Genomic DNA, 20,393 nt, shown 5'->3' with positions numbered 1-20,393 from the left:
AGTGCTGGCCTGGCTCTCAACTGTTTGCTATTATTCTTTTACAGAAAAGGAAGCTGAACCACCTAGTGAGAGAGTGATGGAGCTGAGATTAGAGACCATGTTCTTCACCCTGCCTATGGAGAGGGGATGAAACTGACAGCTAAAGGGGAGGCTCTGTGTTTCACTGACCCATCAGGAGCCACGTGGGGATCTGGTGGCTCACACACCCTGGACACACGGGCCATGTCCACAGAAAGTGTCCTCTTTGTACCGTTCTCACTGGAGATCTGAGGATGGCTGGGAGTCAGGAATGTGGGCCCTGGAATTTTACATTTGGACAGAGTTGGGTGGGGATAGATTAATTAAGGCGCCTGCAGGTAAAATGCCCTTATCCTGAAGTCACAGATCATCCAGGCTGCATTTATCAAACTGCTATCAATGGATCCTCTCTAATGTGAAAACCTCCAAAAGCAAAACAGACACCAGAGGAGCTGCTTTGTTTGAAGCAGGAAGACAGAGCATGGCCAGTGTCCACCAGCCCCAACCCATGACACGTCTGTGCAGCCAGGGCCTCTGCAGAGTACAGTTTCAGAACCACTGAGCTTGTCCAACCTCTTCTTTGGAGAAATGGGTGACCTGAGGCCAGATGGTGGATTCGGGACAGAACCTTTAAGGAGCTCACTTGAGATTGGCCAAGTGGAATATAATGGAAATGGCCACCCTTTTGGCCATACTGCCCTACTTTCAAACATAGGGAGGTGAGTAGAGGCCTCTATCAGGGACAAGAGTTACCTGGACTGAGAAGAAATGCCTGGATTCCAGGCTTCCAATCCAGTTCTGGGCTTGGTTTGTGTATCAGTCAGGATGACTGAAGGTTATGCTGCAGTAACAAGCATCCCCCCCAAATCTCTGCTTGAAACAACAAAAGTTTCTCTCTCTCTTTCTCTCTCTCTCTCATACACACACACACACACACACACACACACACACACACACAAATTCACTGCCAGTCTGGGCACCTCCAGGGTCACCGTCCCCTGTGAGCTGACCCAGCAACCAAGCTAACCAAACTGCTTTAATCTTCTGGCACTTACTTCTCAGCACTCAGCTTCAGGGTTGGCCAGGGCAGGGAAGGGAACAGGGAGTATCTGGCCCATACTTCTTTCATCCAGAAGTAAAACACATCACTTCTGCTCACATTTCTCTGGCCAAAGAAAGTCACATGGTCACACAATTCAAGAAGGGGGGCTGGGATCATTGGAAGATGACAGTGCATGTCCAGAAATGGTTGGCAAGCCCTAAACCTGCCAACCACTGTTTCCAAATCAGCAAAATAGGCAAAGTAATATCTATCATCATGCCTTCACTCATTCATACATTTACGTATTCAACACACTAATTTTTACTGGGGAAGGTGCTGGCGAAACAGTGATGTAGGGTTGGAACTCGGGTCTCCTGGTTTCTGAGCCAGGGCTTCACCGTCCTCCTACTCAAGCTCTCTGCCAGCCTGGCTCACATTTTGGTCTTAGTTTGGCTTCTCCCTAAGACAGAGCCTGAGACAAGGATTTGGGGGCAGGGAGTTTACTTGGAAGGTGAGCCTGGGAGGCTACAGTGAGGGAGCGAGAAAGAGAGAGACAGGGCAGGAGGGACGCCAACCACGTGCGCATGAGTGAGCTGGTCACTGACATGGGCAACTGGGGCTCCATCCCACCAGGGATCCTCTGAGGAACTGTGTAAAACACACCTCAGAACCGTCCTGAGTGAGGGGAAGCTTGGGCCTGGAGACCCACTGACCACCACTGCCCCGCTGACAGAGGGAGGGCTGTTCCTGCGGAAGTGAATCCCCCAGTTCACTGGGGACAGTGCTGCTGTTGAGGTCCAATGGGGGCTGTGGGATGAGCTGCAGGGCACCAATAGCATCCACTATAGATGCTGACGGAAAAGCCACGTCCGTCATGAAGCCATATGGAAACCCAACACAAACAGCCCTGCATTGGCCAAACAATGTGGGCGAGCATGTCTCATGCGCCAGCTGCTGAGATATTTTCTTCTAACCTCCTTTCCCAATTTGGAAGGAGGTAACTCCTCCACATGACAACAACGAGGGGAAACAGCAGCACTGTGGTGCCAACTGACTCGGGCGTGGGGACAGCACGGCGGCAGCCACAGGTGCCCCAGGGAAAGGTTTCATGCTGGCCTGGACACAGCCTGTCCAGAGGCCAGAAAAATGTGAATGGGACACAACAAGGACACACAAACTGGTCTATCAGGGCACCTCCCGCGGTCAGCATGTCCAGGAGTCGGAAGACACCACCCCTGTGTTTGGAGCCTCCAGCCTCTTCGAGAACCTTCCATGGTAAGAGGCAGCACGGTGCAGATGGAAGAGCTCCAGCCTTGGAAGCAGATCCTCTGGGTTCAAGTCTTGACACCGCCACTAACTGCACACCCACCAAGGCTGATAGATCAGAAGATTGTGTGTGAAGCACACAGTTGAGAGTAGCAGTGGGAGCGGTCACTGATCCTCACGGCCAGAGCAAGGCTCGGTCCCCACTGTACAGAGGAGGCAACTGAAATCAGAAAGCCCCAGATCTTGTCCTTCAGAGCATCAGAGCAGGTCCCCCTGAGTCCCTGTGAATCCAAAGCTCCTCCGATCCCACGTTTCTGGAACGAACCCAAAGCCAGCTCTCCAGGTGGGGACACCACAGGAAGACCTCTGCAGTGGCGATGTGACCCCAGGGCGAGGTGAGGCAGGAGGGATGATCACATGACTAGGCCATGTTCCTGGAAAAGTGCAGGAGACTCGTAGGGTCTCAGAAGGAGCCAGGGAGTGACTTGGGGCCACAAAGAGCACGAGGAATCTTGTTCTTGGGCTGGTCTAGATTTTTCCATCAAGGTGGGCTTTAGGGCCCTTTTGGAGTCAATGATCTTATTGTCAACAAGTTCTGACAGGTCAGTGAGGGCGGGAGAGTCAGGGGAGGTTCCAAGGGGAGCTGACCTGTGGGGTGGGACGGGTCGGGGGGAGGGAAGGCATCCTTGTCCCCTGGGCTCTCACGAAACTAGAACAAGTGAATAGAGTCCAGGCTTATTTCAGCAGCGAGGACCCACCGGCTCCTTCTCTCACTTCCACCACATCTGGATGAGAAGTAGCGTTTCCTGGCACCCCGTCCCGCTCACCTCCCGTGACCAACTCAGCATCTACCTTCCATACGATGTGCAGGAGGGAAGGGGTGTGGTGGGTGATGGGACAAGGTTGGAGGGGAAAGGAGTCACATGTCCACCATGAATGTTTCTCAGAGACCTCCTCCCGTCCTGGGGCTGCTGGGCGGTCCCACAGTCCCATGTACCTCGATCCTGAACGTTTAGTCCAGCTAGGCCTATGCCTTGGAGCCCTGGGACAAGGGGCCCATGCTTGTTCTCACGGAGCCTTATATAAAGCACACAAGGATGTGAACGATTGATGCTGGAGCCAGGGACCAGGGAGAGCAAGAGGTGACCTGCACTGGGGGAGGGTCTTAGCTCTCAGATCAGGTCATATTTGGATCACCCAGAGATCCAGTGATGACTGATAGCTGTCCAATACCATCTGTAGTGCACAAAATCCTCATCCTTCCTCTGTCTCCGTTTCCTCATCTTATACAGGGAACAATAACAGTACCTTCCTCACAAGGCTGTTGTGGGGTGAATGAATGAATAATGGGACGTGCTTAGAACAGTGCCTGGCACATCATAAATTCTCAATGAATGTTAGCTATGTTTTGGTGGTGGTTGTTATGATGGTGATTATTTATACATTCATTCAAGCCCAGAGCCTTATAAGTAAGGGTTTGTGTTGGATGAATGATTGAAATAAATGCAAGTGGATAAAATATTGGCAGCAAATGACATCAAAGATTGAAATAGGGCTTCCCTGGTGGCGCAGTGGTTGAGAGTCTGCCTGCCGATGCAGGGGACACAGGTTCGTGCCCCGATCTGGGAAGATCCCACATGCCACGGAGCGGCTGGGCCCGTGAGCCATGGCTGCTGAGCCTGCGCGGCTGGAGCCTGTGCTCTGCAACGGGAGAGGCCACAACAGTGAGAGGCCCGCATACCGCAAAAAAAAAAAAAAAAAGATTGAAATAGACACTTGATTTGCCCTTGATTTGGTCTGATTCGTTATCATGATCTGGAATCCTGGGAAACTGCTGAATAGGGAGGCTCAGAATAGACAGTTTTCCTCTGTACTGAGTACACCAAGGTACACACGGGGCTTCTGCACTTTGCAACCCACAAAGTGGGCAGGTTCCTTACCCATTTTGCTCATCTCTCTCCTTACCAGAGAGTAAACTCTTCCAAGGCAAGGACCATGACTTACAGGCACTCCGAAACCAAGTGTCAACATGGCTGCGGGGACAGAGCATGTGCTTACAAATTTGTATTGAATGAATGAATGAATGAATGAATATTGTCTGATTGACTCAGAAAATGACAGGACTAAACCTTCGATAAAGGACCTCAGAGCCTTGGCCTGTGAGGGACTGGGGAATCAGGGGTTAATTATTACCCCTTGAATTGGATTAGATTAGATGTTCACCGTTCACTGAAATCGGATTAGGCTGTGTCCAGTTCCAAAGTGGTGAAGAGGTTGGACTTTGGGGTCCATCAAATCTGGGAGGAAATGTCTCAGGCATGCCCCAGCTTTGTAAACATAGTCAAGTTATTTAATTTCTCTGGGCCTCAGTTTCAGCATCTATAAACTAGACTTGATGATATTTGCTTCTCAGGGATGCTGTGCAAACAAAATTGTCCAAGGTGTGTAAAGCCATTTGCCCCCCGGGGAGGGAGCCGTATCTTTTTTTTCCCCTTTAAAATTGTTTTATTCAATACAAATTATGTCAGTAGTATAAACTGTTAAAAGAAACAAGTTTTGAGTGAATGGGTCAATTTGCCAAATTGGCTATTTGGCAAAATGATTCTTAGCAAGTTGATTTTTGGCAAAGTAGACCTAGTGTTCTCTTACCCCTATCACCTTCTCTGCCAGGGGTGGAGGCAATGAAACTTCATTATAGATTCTGTGAAGTGGGGATGATAGCAGCCCTCTCCTCTCTCAAGGGATTTGGAACCACTTATGGTGGTGTAAGTGATGGAAGAGTCCTTTGTAAACTTTAGAGTGAGGTGCACATGTGAGGATCACAAACACGGCCGGAGTAGCAGAGAGAATTTGAACCTGGAGCCCAGCTGGAGTAAACCTCTCAGCCGGGGGGATAGGACTCAGAAAAGACCCAGAAACCCAGTGGCGAGCTTCATCCACAAGACCATGGACTCAGGAGTCAGACTGCCTGGGTTCAAGGCCTGCCTCTGCCTCTCTCTACTGTCTGCGACCCTGGGCAGTGACTTAATTTCACAAGGCCTGAATGCCCTTGCTGGTGAGGTAGCGTTACAGTAAGTACTTTGTGGGGCTAGGGGCAGGGACGAGCCTGTGAAGTGCTCAGTCCAGCTCCTGGGACACAGTAGCACCCAGTAAATGGGGCTGCTGCCTGTTCTCCACAACCTCACTCTCCCACCCACTCTCCAGGGGCAGCAAGACCTCCTGCCTCAGCTGGTCCAGTCTTGGGTTTGCACAGTATGAGGAGAAAATAAACCAGAAGGACAGCAAGGGAAGGGGAAGCAGGGTGACCCACCTTACAGGGGAGGTCATTATCGTAAGAGGCAGGGACCATCGTGACCCCCATTTCACAGGTGGGGTCACTGAGGCACTGCTGGCACCAGGCTTCACATCCAGGCCTGTTTGTGCTCAAGGCCAGTGCTCATTGAGCTCAGCCAGGATCCCTCTGTGGCGCTGACTCCAGACACCATGTGGGTCCCCAGGGCCGGAGGAGAGCACATGGACAGAAACCAAGTGGGTGCTTGGCCCAGCCCAGCTCCCCATCCCCACGCCGACTCCTACTCCTTCCCCATTCCTTCCACCCCCTAACTATGACCCCGTGCCCTGGGGTGCTCTCCTGGGCTGGTGTCCTTGTCAGCCTCTCCAGGATGCTGGGACAGGGACGGGAATCACCAGCTTGGCCTGTGTCCTTCTCTGCCACAGATAACAGGTAATTGCTTTATCTCACTCTCACTCTTTATTACTTCCCTGAGGAGATGCTATAACCACGGCCTCCACAAATTAGGTCAGTCTCCTGGCTGCAAGCACACACCAAGGGGCCACTGTCAGGGAGGAGTGAGCTGTGGAGGGGAGATTATATCTTCGGGTGGCAGGGACACACTGTCCCTTGGCTCAGGACGTGCCGACAGGCCACGGATGACTCCTGGGAGTATAGCCAGTGCCCTGCCGAAGAAGTGCTGGATCCAGAGGTAGAAGTGTGAATCTTGTCGTGGGCTCTGCCCTAGGCTTGCTGTATGACCTCAGGCCCAGCACTTAACCTCTCTGGGTTCTAGGTTTTTCTTGGGTCAGATGGGGACAGTAACTCTTTCCCCCATGATACTCAAGCCAGCTGGGAGCTGGGAGACATCGATTCCATGTATTCTCAGTGTGTTCTAGATTCTTGTGGTAGCTTCTTTCTTTAAAATAGCTTTATTGACATACATTTGCACATATTTAAAATGTACAATTTGGTAAGTTTTGACATATGTGTACCCCTGGGATGCCATCACCACAATCAAGATAGTGAACACAGGGCTTCCCTGGTGGCGCAGTGCTTAAGAATCCGCCTGCCAATGCAGGGGACACGGGTTCCAGCCCTGGTCCGGGAAGATCCCACGTGCCGCAGAGCAACTGAGCCCGTGTGCCACAACTACTGAGCCTGCGCTCTAGAGCCCGTGCCCTACAAGAGAAGCCACCACAATGAGAAGCCCGTGCACCGCAATGAAGAGTAGCCCCCTCTCTCCACAACTAGAGAAAGCCCGCATGCAGCAACAAAGACCCAATGCAGCCAAAAATAAATAAATAAAATTAAATAATTAAAAAAAAAAAAGATAGTGAACACATCCATTCCCTCCCCACATTTCCTCTTGACCCTTTGTGATCCCTCCTTCCCCTCCCCACGTCCACATTCCAGGCAACCCACCGGCTCATCTGCCTCCTTTCACTATAGATTCATTTGCACGTCCTAGAATTTTATACAAACGGAATTATACACTATGTATTCCTTTTGTCTGGCTTCTATTTTGAGATTCCTCCATATTGTGTATTTCAACAGTACGTTTCTCTTTATTGCTAAGTCACCACCCATTAACGGATATGCTACAACATTTTTATTCATTTATCTGTTGATAGATACCTGAGTTGTTTCCAGTTTGGGGTGATTGCACATAAAGCTGCCATGAATATTCATGTACAAGTACTGAATGCTTTCGTTTCTCTTGGGTAAATACCTAGGAGTGGAAGGGCTAGTCATAGGGTTATAGGTGTTTGTTTAATTTTTCAAGAAATGAAAAATTGTTCTCCAAAATAGTTGTACCATTTTACGTTCCCACCAACAGTATATGAGTTCAAGTTCCTCCACATCTTCACAAACACTTGACACAATCAGTCTTTTTAATTTTAGATGTTCCAATAGGCATGTGGTGGTATCTCATTGCAGTGCTTCTTCCAGAGAAGCACGTGCGTGTCCACACCCCGTGCCCAAGGCCAGTTGTCTTTCTTAATTAGGAGTTGAGGCAGGGCATGGGGACCCCTGGAGTCCTCTGTGTGAATCTTTCATTCTTCCCTTCTGCTACTGGAGAGGTCGCTGGGGACACACGGTGACCTCCCAAGTACCTTTCCTGCCTTGGAATTCTGGGACAAACGTACTTGAGACCAAGCTCTCACCTTTGGTAAAAATTCTCTGGCCTCTCAATATCATTGTCCTATGTCCACTTGGGTGTTTAATATTTATTGGCATTCAGTGCCTTGGGAATAAGGTCTCTCTCCCTGGGAGATCCTGGGATCCCAGGATGAGGTGGTGGGGTAGCCTGAACCACCTGGCCTGGAGCTGGGAGCCAAGAGGACTGGGTCTGGGGTGGGACCCATGGCTTCTTCAGAGCACCATCGTCAGGGGTATGACAGCCGCTGAAGGGCTCAGAGGCCCTCCACGCTGGGAGGCTCCCTGGTTCTGAGGCCAAGTCAGAGGGCTCTTGCCCCCCCAAACCTTCTGTCCAGGCACAGATCTTCTCCAGAAGAGCTGGCACGCACGGAACAAAATTTGTTGGTTACATTTAGGACCAAATGCTTCTCACCATGTGTCTTCCATCAGAGAAAGCTGAGATATGGTTAAAGTCACCTGGAAGTAAGAGTGGAAGAATGGGTGTTTCAAATGTCCTTCTAAGATGCAGTGGGTATCACAGTCTGAGCCCTCCCATTATTCTTAGCGATCGGAAGTGAGGCCACCCACAAAAAAACTGTCTTGCGTTTCATGTGGGAAATGTCCTAGATTTTCTTGTTTATCTTAAAGAGCTTGGGAGGAAGTATTCATGGAGATGTGGGAGACATGGCCAGTGACTCAGGAGGCATGATTTCCGCAAAGAAAGGGACCGCTCAGAAAATCAAGTCCAAAGCCCTCCCTCCATCATTTCAACCATTTCTAAAGGAAAAATTTGAGGTCCAGAAAGGTGAACAGACCTGCCCCAGGCCATCCAGTCATTATGACGTAGAGCTGGGACAATGTCTCTAAAATGAGGCAAGACATGGGGCTGCACTAGTTCCCATGAAGTAAGGAGGGTCCTTAACCACAAAAATAACATTGTGAGGGACTCGACGGAGGACGCACACGACTCCCCTAGCACCCAACTTCTCAGAGGCGGAAAATGTCTAACTCTTCGGGAATAAGATGCCATGAAAAAGAACAACGACATCAACTGAGAAACAAAACCACAATTCTAATTATTCTATAATTATCTAAAAATTTCAAAAGCTTGAACAAGCTTGGGGGGAAGAAAAACGATCTTAAAAACTATGGCCCCTGGGACCTGTCAGACAAAAATCATTAACCAGTGTCCTGGGTTCCCTGGAGGGAGGTGACGGTTCAGAAGCATAGACAGCGGCCCACGAAGCCGCCCTTAATCTTGTTTCATCTGTGCCTCTCAGAGAGCACTGCCTTCCCCTACAGCCACAGAGTAAATCAGAGAGTTTGTGGAGCATCATTTGAACTCAATTGCCTCTACCTGAAGAGCCAGGGCGAGTATGTTCACGGGGTGACATGACATCTTTAGTGTTCTGAAAGCACCCAGGTCCCCCAGACATCTCCCCGACCAGTATCCCACCTTGTGAGAAATTCCACCATCGTTCTTGTATTTGGGTTAAGCTATTTTCATCTCCGTGACAAAACACAGGTCATGTTCCTATGATTGTAGGGTTGAGGATGATTTGAAGCAATGTCCTTCTCCTCCAAAGGCTTGAAATCTAGTTGAGCGGATAGAATATTTACATGAGGTTAATGCCCAGGCTAATATGGTAGCTGATGATGGTCAAATAGTAAGGGCTAAAAGATCTCTGAGGATAGTGAGATCTGAGTGGTTTGGGCTGGTCAGAAACCCTTTCTGGAGTGGAAGGTGTCGAGAGGAGTTGATCTGAGCCTTAAAGTTTGAGAAAAACAAGCAATAGCAGAAGGCGTTCTTGGCAGGGGAATGCATGAAAAAGGTATGGGGGCAGGAGTGTGTGTGACAGTACGTATGACACAGGGGAGGGGGGAGGGGGGAGAACAGTAATTAGTATAGTATGGCTGATGGGGGAGGGGAGTGCAATAATAAGAGAGGAGGCCAAAGAAATATGAGGGGGCCATTCTGAGGGGGCGAATTCCTCCCTTTGCTGGAAGGTGAACCTGTGGCACACCCTTATACTCTAGCTCCTCTTGCCCCTGAGTAATACTTCCTCACCTCCCTGTGCTGGGTGCCCCATCACCCCACTTCCGTGGGTCCCCCATACCGCAGAGTAAACACCTGACAGAGCCGAGGCTGTGGTACCTCCGCTTGGGGGTGCAGGTGGGAGAGCAGAGCTTTGACCTCAGCAAAGAAGCACGGAAGCAGAGTCCAGTCTGAGAAGGAAGAGGGGTATTCAGGGCAGGTGGACAAAGCTGAGGACTCCAGGGTGGCACCTGGACTTAGGTCTCGGTAGGAGGGAAGGTCCTTGATTAAACCCCACCCAGTCCAGGACTTCCTGCGGGCTCCTGCAGGGCGGGGACACAGGGGGAGAAGGGTAGCCCACATTGCTCGTGGTCTCTGAGCCCGGGGGCTGGGGGAGGAGGGGAGAGAACAGCCTGTTCTTCGGGGGAGAAGGCTGCCCAGCTAACTGGCTCTGAAAGCATTTGGCAGGAGAGAAGATGCTCGAGTGGCCTGCAGGCCCCGGCTGGCTAGGAGTTCCCCATGCATCCACCCAGGCCGGTGCTCCCCAGCTGGGCTGCCTGCAGAGGGGCAGGGCCTGACGCCGGAGAAACTGCTCATCACCTGCCCATCTGTGGAGAGCAGAAGCGGCACCACTCGGGGCTCCAGCACCCCACCCCTAACACCCCTTTTCCGGGCCCCCACTTTGCAGGGCACTAGATGCAGCTGTGAGGAGCTTGAACATCAGAGATACTCAGTCACCTGAAGGAAAACCACATCCTAAAGATACTACAGTGACAGGTGCAGTGACGTGGCACTCACTGTGGGCAGGCCCTGTGTCAAAGCACCCAACTGTACAGCAACTCCTTTCTTTTTTAAATTAATTTATTTTTGGGACTGTGCTGTGTCTTCGTTGCTGTGCGCGGGCTTTCTCTAGTTGTGGCGAGCGGGGGCTACTCTTCGTTGCGATGCGCGGGCTTCTCCTTGCGGTGGCTTATCTTGCTGCAGAGCGCGGGCTCTAGGCGCGCGGGCTCAGTAGTTGTGGCTCGCAGGCTCAGTAGTTGTGGCTCACAGCCTCTAGAGCGCAGGCTCAGTAGCTGTGGCACACAGGCTTAGTTGCTCCACGGCCTGTGGGATCTTCCTGGATCAGGGCTCGAAGCCGTGTCCCCTGCATTGGCAGGCAGAGTCTTAACCACTGCGCCAACAGGGAAGTAGCCCCAGGAGGTAAGTCGTATCATCCACACCCCCCATTTTACAGATGAGAAAACGGAGGCAATCCCAGACATTGAGCTGCCCAGCCCTGCCGATGCTGAAGAGTGAGGGACGCGGCTCGTTAGTCCGATACAAAATGGACCACACGAACCAAGTGCTCCCCCAGGGGACAGAGCCGGAGGGAGAGAGGACAGGGAGAGAGCTACGAGAGCCACCTGGGACACCCAAGAACTGTGCTGGGGCTTTCCCTCCTGTTATCAGCTCCCGAGACGCCCCAGACATAGTTGGCACTGACAGATGTTGGTGACTGAATTCTCTCGGTTCAATTCATAGAAATCATGCAAAAAATTATTTTGGCCATTTTGTAGAATAGGAACAGAGGCTCAGGAAGGTTCAGTGACTTTTGCAAGGTGACACAGTAGTACCAGGAAGAGCCAGGATTCAAACCCAGACCAGACTCTAAAGTGCAGCCCTTTTCACCATCCTAACTGGCTTCCGCCAGCTGGTCAGGGGCTCTGGGGACCAGGATCGCCCTGAAATCACCTGAAGACTCTTCCCTGGGAGGCTCTGGAGGCCAGCCTTTTGGGGGCCTGTAGAACTGAGAGGTTGGGGTCTGGGGTCCCGTCTCCCTCGGAGTCCTGGCCACGGGGCCCCATCCCAGAAGCCCCCTGCGTTGCTTTGACCCTGTTGGGAGGGCAGGGGTGCCTCCCGCCTCTCTCCCTACCGCAGTGCCTCGGCCAGACAGGCCAGCTGCTCTACTCTCCTCTGCCCTGAGCCTGCCTCTCACCCGCCCTCTCTCCCCCAGACCCCTGGTTTCCTGCGTCTGGTCTCCGCGGCATGACTTTGGGTTTGCACGCCACAAAGCAGTTCTTCCACAGCATTGTCTCTATGGAGCCTCTGCAGATCCACCTCCCAGGTGATCTCCCCCTTGGATCCAGAAGTTTCTGGCCCAGAGGTGTCTCCCTAGAAAAGACATCCTGCTTGGGAGTGCAGTGCCGCTGTGGCCCCCTGTGGGAATCTGGGTGCAGGAAGGAGGAGGAGAGGTGGGTTAGGGGAAGACCTCTCGTGTCACAGTTTGGCCCAGGCCGGGTCCTTCTTTCCAGTCTGCTGTGCCTCGAGCCCCCGTGAGCTCGTCTCTGCGTCCAGGGCTTGGCACCCATGGCAACCTCCCCCTGCCTCTCCCACCAGCCTCCTGGGCTGGGGCCCACTGAAGCCTGTAAACTGCTTTATTAGATTAAAGCAAACATCTGCGAAAGAAGAAAAGCAAAACCTTAATTGGAGGCCCCTGGGGACGTTTGCAGAGACAGATGGTAGAGGATCTAATGAAATCACCTCCTACAACCTCTGTGCAGAACTCGCAGATAAAACACCATTGCCCAGCAACAGAGCTTTGCTACCTGGAGGCCCGATAAGGGGCTTAGAGGAGCTGTGTGTTTGGAAAATGTGATTTTGCAGGCAGGGCCAAGGGTATGTTGACTCTGCCCAATGCCCTGGGCTCCCCCATCACATGAGCAGCTGCCGCTTTCTCTGGGGTACAGGCAGAAGGCTGCTCTGAAGGACCCCCCTGGCAGGGACTCCTCACGTGGAGGTGTCCTGAGCCCCAGAGCCAGAGGAGCAGGGGTTCACTCCCTGGGATTTGGTGCTCCTCAAAGGGGACATTTCAGGGCACCTGGGGCAGTGGTGGCAACGGCTTCCTCTTCTCTCCCTGACTCCTGGTTCAGAAGCATCTCTGCAGGCCCTCTGGAATGAAGTGGGATGTCTGGGCTGCTGGGAGCTAGCTAGGCCTGATGGGCACATCTACACAACACCCTGGGGCCTCTGGGTTCCTCCCACCTTCTGCTGCCCGTCTTCTCCCAGTGATTCCTGTTTTCTTCAAAGTGAAAGCCAAAGTCCCCACCAAGGCCCACGAGGCCCTACCTGATCTGGCCCAATATTGTCTTATCCCCGACTAATCTCTGCCTCACTCACTCTCTTCCAGCCACCTTGGCCTTTTTAATCTGCCTCAAATCTGCCAGGTGTAGTCCTGTCCCATGGCCTTTGCACTGACTGTTCATTCTGCCTGGAATGTTCTCCCAGATGTCCACACGGCTCTCTCCCTTGACCCTTCTCAATGGGGCCCTACCCTGACCGCCTGTTTGATGAGGTCACAACTTCCCACCCAGCTATTCTCAGGCCCCTTACTCTGTTCTGCTCCTTCTTTTTTCCCAACATCACCACCTTCTGACCTACTGTATAATGTGCTTATTTATTAGGTTTTATTGGGTTTTTTAACCATTTTTTAAATTGAAGTATAGTTAATTTACAGTGTGTTAGTTTCAGGTGTACAGCAAAGTGATTCAATGATCTATCTATCATCTATTTTTCTTTTCCATTATAGGTTATTACATTATAGGTTTTACGTTATAACCATTATAGGTTATAATTTCCATTATAGGTTATTACAAGATATTGAATAGAGTTCCCTGTGCTATACAGTAGGTCCTTGTTGTTTATCCATTTTATACATAGTAGTGTGTATAATTTATCTCTCTCCCTGCCCTCACTACCTGCTTTGGTAACCATAAATTTGTTTTCTATGTCTGTGAGTCTATTTCTGTTTTGTAAATAAGTTCATTTGTATCATTTTCTTAGATTCCACATATAAGTGATACCATATAATATTTGTCTTTCTCTGTCTTATGTCTTATTGTTTATTGCCTGTCTCCCCAGCCTCCAAGAAGTCAGGGGTCTTTCTTCTTCTCTTCACCAGCATACTCCAAGCCTTGAGAACAAAGCCTGGAACACAGTAGGTGCTCAATAAATGTTTGTTGAATGAAGGTCTCCCCTTCCCTGTCCCCTAAACAGCTTTGGTAGAACTGGGGAGAAAGAGGCTGGGTCCAGAGAGGCCAGAGTGCACCTCCCGAGGTAACTGTGCACCCCTGGGGAAGGCCTGGGGCAGCCCTACCCGCATAGCCCCACCACTAGCAACCTCGGGGGGAGGGGAAGGCGGTCTTGTCCAGGAAGGAAAACCCAAGGCCCGGCGCCAGGAGCACTTGGCTCCCATTACAGCCCTGTGTGACTTGGGACAAGGCACTGCCCATCTCTGAGTCTCAATTTACTGTCAGATGATATTAACATTTACCTTCTTTATCTAAAAGCAGTAAACTTCCACATTCCGGCTTTCCACACGACAGCCTGAGGTCGACTCCTGCCTCTGCCACTCACCAGGCTGTGTGGTATTAGGCAGGTTTGGGACCTCTCTGAACCTCCATCTCCTGATATTAATGGTAGGGTTTCATCACAGGTGTGTGAAGCAGTCACTGTGTGCTAAAGGGTCAGGTGCTGCGGTTCAGATCTCATTTACAATCAGCACAATTGTGTGCCCTGCATCTTCACAGCCACGTTTCAGGTGGGGACACTGAGGCAGAGAGTAGGAAACGAACCAGGGTCACTTGGAGACTCGCTGGTAGCTCCTGGGCAGACTCTGCATCTGGCTCCAGGGCTCTCTCCACCCCCTCCTTCCAGCGCTGTAGCTTGCCTGATGCAACGTCCGCTCCCCAACCCAGAGGATTCTGGCCTTGGCCCTTCCTCACCATCGGGACCTCACCTTGGTCAGAGGCCTGGAAGTGGTCTAGAGCTGACAAGCTACTTCCTGGGTAGGACGGGAGTCTAAAGAGCGACCCTCCAAATTAATGTGAAGAACAGTCAAGCTCCAGAGCCAGGGATGGAGGGAAACCTATCAGGGGACAGAGGGCTGGAGTCTTAGAGGCTCTGAGCTCCACGTGGCTCAGGACGGAGGCCCATCAAGGGATCGAGGGATGGATGCTGTCAGACCACCCACACCCCAGACAGAGCACGGGGGAGCGGGGGAAGGGGCAGTCAGCATCTCGGCGTGGGTTCTGCAAGTCAAGGGTCAAGGATCCGAGGAATTGGTGGAGGGGTGGGAAGGAACCGGGGGTGGAGGGTAGGGGGCGAGGAGAGGAAAGGAAATCAATAAGGAGTGTGCTAGCAATAGTGTGTGCAGGCAAGCCCGACCCCAGGGTGAGGAACCAGCTGAATTCCTCAGGGAGCCAATGAGAAGCTGTACAAAAAACCCCTCCTTGGAATAGCGCCCAGGGGTGAGGAAGGTGGGGTGCTTCTAAACGAACCTCTGACACTTCCATTGGCTTCCCCCCAAATATTTACCTTCCCATATTTTGACACCCCTGGAAGCCTAAAATCCTTTTCCTTTCTCTTGTCACTTCTCTACAAATTTATTTGTTAAGATGCTATATAAGCCCAAGTTCTAACCATCTCTTTGAGTTACTCATCACCGAGATTTCTCCTGTGTGAGGTGCACCACATGCATTAATAAACTATTTTTCTCTTGTTGAAAAAATAAATAAATGAACATCTGAGGGCAAGTCCCTGAGCTTTCAGCTTCCGGTGAATGCGAGCAGAGCAGGCTTCTGGGTTTCTGTGAAAACCCTTTGGGCACCAAGGGGTAGATCCTGGCAGTGGGCAGTGGCCCAGGACCCTGAGAGGCCCAAGAGACATGGGCAGGGCTTGGACTGCGTCTGCTAGAGTTAGGCTCACTGGCTTGAGGGGAGCAACTGGGGCTGCAGCCAGCCCTGAGCCTGCCGCTCCCCATTGGCACAGACAGGCTGCCTCTGGGGTCTCCCTTGGTGGTGTATTCTGGGGGACTGCACTTCTGTGAGAGCCATCTCCGAAGTCCTGGGAGACCAGCTCTGGTGGGGGCTCTGGTGCCCCTCCCCAGTGGGCACCCCCAGCAGGACTCCCACTCCCCCAGCTTAGAGCCTGGAGCGCTCCCAGGGATGCTAGCTGGGGGGCAGCTTTTGCCCCACAGAGAGACTAGGATGCTGATTCTCTCCCCCTGCTCTCACTCCTCAGACTAGAAGGCAGCCACCTTCATGCAGCCAGTATCCTCACACAGCAGTGGCCATAGAGAGTGCTTTCAAATTTTTTATCGTGGTAAAATACACAGAACATAAAATTTACCATTTTAGCCACTTTTAGGTTTACAGCTCAGTGGCATTAAGTACCCTCACATTGTTGCACAACCATCACCACCTATCCCCATAATTTTTTATCTTCTCCAACAGAAATGCTGTTCCCATAATGCAAACCCCCCATCCCCCTTCCCCAGCCCTGCTCCTGGCAAGCTCCATTCTATTTTCTGTCTCTGAATTTGACTAAAGAGTGAGTCCTTAAAAAGCATTTCAGTGTCGTTCTCACTGCCCAAATCTGCCTTCTGTTCTCTCCTCCTCCCCACCAGCCCCAGGTTGGCCCTTGGACTCTGGAGTTAGGGGGTAGCATTTTGGCTGCCAGCCCCATACCTCTTTCATCCATTTCTTCACTCTTTTCATTCACTGAAGCAATGGAACAATTGAGGGCCAGGAGAACCAGTTCTGGCTCTTACAACTTGCTGTGTGATCTTAGGTAAGTGCCTTTCCATCTCTGAACCTCAGGAATGGGACTAGAATCTTGGCAATACCAGTGTCACTCACTGAGTTTCTTACAGACCTGGAAACTGATCGTTTTAAGGCATTAATTCAGACAACTGCCCATTAATCAGGAGATTTCTATGCCCGTGATCAAACCCTGAAGTGTTGATATCCTTTATAAAGCCTGCATGGTTTGAATGAATTTGAATGGTGTTGTCTGTGATACGGAAATAAATAGTACCTGGCATTGAGTCGTCCTTTTCCTTTGACATAGTGACAAGGGGTCTATAAACACTCCCACCATCAGCACCTATTCACCTGGACACCCTCCACCCCAGTGTTGCTGTTTGTTGTCAGAACTGTTCACTGTCCTTATTGGCTATTTCCTTGTTTCAGTTGGGGTTCAGGTGCAGAAAGCAGGATAGTAAACGACTTACAGAATCACTGGGAGGACTGAAGAAGTTGACTGTAGTGTGTTTCCAGAAACAGCTCACAAAGCCACACCCCAGAACTGAGCTGCCACAGGAGCTGCCCATGCCAGGATCAGGAAACTTCTTGCCACGTCAGAACACTACCACAGCCACTGACTCGAGAGCCACCCACCTCTGCCATGTCCACAGGAGCAACATATTGGCTCTGCACCCTGTCTCTCTCCACACAGTTCCTGAGCAAATACCTCTGATTGGTGGAACCTAAATCACATCCAAGTCTTCAGCTGCAAGGGATTCTGGGAAATGTGGTTTTTAGTTTTCCTACTTCTGCCCACCTGGAGAGGGTTGGAATGGAGGTTGAACAGTCTAATCCACAGTGTCCTCCATATACTCACAAGGTAAAGAACTCCTGACTTTGCTTTGCCCCCTGCCTCCTGCCCTCGGTGAGCTATGCTATAGCTCCCACCACCTACTCAGCTCAATGCTTCATCTAACATACAAAACCAAGGCAGTATATATACTTAGCTACAATCATAACACATTCTGTGCGTGGGTCAAAATTTGGCAGTAGATCTGGGAAACTGTCAGGGGGAGCCAGGAGCAGTGGGTAGACTGAGAAATACTGGTTCCCTAGTACTCTAACATGATCCTAAGATGGGCTGCTAAGCCCACCTTCAGAGCAGACCGTCCTTCTCTCTGATTCCTCTTACTGCATAATTGATGGAGAGTTAACCACATCTTGGCCTTAGGTTTTTGCATTTCAGCAGGAGTGATTCACAGAAAGAACACTTGTCTGGGGCGGGGGGGAAACAAACAAACAAACAAAAAAAACAAGGACCTGACCATGGGCACCAGATGAGAGGTATTTGCTTTAAGCAGAAGCGGCTCCAGAATGTCAAGACAAGAGGAGCTCAGGGGCAGCGATCTGATTAGAAATGGGGGCTAGAGAACTTGTTCAAAACTTTATATATAAAGCCAGGACATGGTTTTTTATGGAGATTGCCTGTATAGACTTGGAGCAATAAATAGAGTCTTTCACCATGTTTCATCCACCTAAAGCTGGAAAAACATCAATTGTCTTTCTCAGAGATGAGAAACCTTAGAAAGCCTGAAGGCAGTAGTTTTGGATGGGGGTTGATGATGAAGATCAGTTAAACATAAGGCTGGTAGAGGGCGTAAGGCATGGGAAATAGAGGGAGGTGACACAGACAGAAGACTGGTCCCCACACTCCACCGTTTCCTAGCTGTGTGACCTTGGAAGAGTTCCTCCATCTCTCTGAGCTTTGGCTTCTGCATATGAGAAACAGAGATGTTGATATATTAGGCACAGGTTTATTGTAAAGATGAAATAAAATAACATGTATAAAGCCCTGTAGCAGATGTCAGTGTTCCACCTATGTCCCCTTGCACCACCTCGGAGGTTACCTGTAGACAGTTCCCATACATGCCAACAGCTTCCGGTGTTTCTCTGTCTGAGGGTATTCTCTGGCAGTGGGAGTTTGCTTGTCCCTTTCACAGAGCAGACAGGAAGTGCGGGGAAATCAACGTCTTCAGGTGAGACCCTCAATGAGGGAAAGGAATCGACAGGTAAGTATCCCAGCGTCCTCACCCCAGTGGAAAAATCCCGAGGTGTGTCCTACACAGTTTCTCAGTAAGTCCCAGCTAGACTGAGTCTCCACTGCCCTGAGTGGTAACTTGCTTATCAATACACATTTCATTGGTTCTTTTCCTTGTCTCACTTTCCTACTCCCTTGCTCATGGAATAACTTCCAAATGAAGCACTCCCAAATCCCTGCTTAGGGTCTGCTTTTGGGGAAACCCAATCAAAGACAGGCATCTGGGGCTTCCCTGGTGGCGCAGTGGTTAAGAATCCGCCTGCCAATCCAGGGGACACGGGTTCGAGCCCTGGTCCAGGAAGATCCCACAGGCCGCGGAGCAACTAAGCCCATGCGCCACAACTACTGAGCCTGCGCTCTAGAGCCTGCGAGCCACAACTACTGAAGTCTGCGCGCCTAGAACCCGTGCTCTACAAGGGAAGCCACCGCAATGAGAAGCCCGCGCACCGCAACAAAGAGTAGCCCCCGTTCGCTGCAACTAGAGAAAGCCTGCGCACAGCAACGAAGACCCAACGCAGCTAAAAATAAATAAATAAAATAAATAAATTTATTAAAAACAAAGACAAGCATCTAACCCAATGCCTGGCTCCTGGTGCATAATTCGTACCATTCTAGATGCATGCAAGAGACACTAATTCATGATGAATGCCTTAGGGTATTGGGCTTCATTCTCTTGTAAAACTGCATCCGTAAACAAGTATAATAATTGTGTCTACGTCATAGGGCTGTATTGTAACTCTTAGAACAGTGCCTGGTTCTTAGCAAGTTTTCCACAAGGGTTAGTTGTTGGCATCACCCCCATGGGTTGTGTGGTACAGAATGTTCATCGTCCTCCAGTATCCCGTCTTCCTTTAGTAATCAGAACCTCCCCGTGGCTGCCCAGTCTCCCTTACAACTAGGTGTGTCCACGTGCCTAAGTCCTAGCCAGTGGGCTGGGAGAAGTGTTGCAGGCAAGGTCTGCATCAGAACCTTACAGAGAAGCTGCTTGGTCTCCATCTACCGTTTGCCCCCTTTGAGATGGTTGAGAAATGGTGGCAACCAGAATAGCTGCCTTGATATCAAAGGTGGAAAATGTTTGTTGAGGATGACACAGCCACCCCGTGGATCCAAACTGTTCCCTCTGGGACTGTTGTGGAAGAGACAAATAAGACCCCATCTTATTTCACTGTATTTTAGGGTCTTTCGTTCCAGTGGCTCATCCTTACCTAACCAATCCAGCCCAAAGCCAAAGATGGGATCGATGCATGTGAGTTTTCTCCTTCTTTCAATTTTCCATTGTGCCGACCACGTGCCCAGCACTATGCCAGAAACTGAAGTCGAAAGATGAGCAGGACGCAGACCAAATCCCAAGGAGCGCAAAGTGTAACGAGATAGAAGGATCTAAAGGCAAAAAATGCCGACCACGTGTGATAAACACTCACACAAATGTTGTGGAGGCAGAGAGGAGGGAGCAATTACCTCAGGTCCTCAAAAGGATGGGAGCATTTGCCAGGCTTTAGGGGAGGGAGTGGAATGATAATGAGAGGCATTCCAGGGAGTGGTAACAGCATGTGAGAAATCATGAGATGGGGGGAAACATGGGCACTTGAGCAAAACAAGCTCTAGGTCCAACTTTACCATTCACTGGCCATGTGGCGTCTTGGAAGCTCATGTTAGCATCCTGGGTCTCGGTTTCCAAATCTGCAAAGTAGAATAAAAACAATCCTGCTCTAACTTAGGCTGAGGCTTACCGTGAGGGCTCAGTGATGAAACATTCTGAAGAGCTATACGGCGTGGTGTAAGTGCTAGTTACTGGCGTCGTCACTCGTAAAACCTAGTTTGGGAGACTTTTGCCGGTTGGTTATGCGTAGCTTCACGGGGCAAACAGGATCAGGCTTCTGGAGAACTAGTGCTCCCGGGAAGGTGGCAGGTGCTCTGAAACTTCCCAGGAGAAAAATCCACTCAGCTTGGAAAGTGGTTCA

Source organism: Stenella coeruleoalba (genome assembly GCF_951394435.1).
Source record: "Stenella coeruleoalba genome assembly, chromosome: 2".
Lineage (NCBI taxonomy): Eukaryota > Metazoa > Chordata > Mammalia > Artiodactyla > Delphinidae > Stenella > Stenella coeruleoalba.
The sequence above is the reverse complement of the archived record's forward strand: the minus strand, read 5'-3'. Positions refer to the sequence as shown.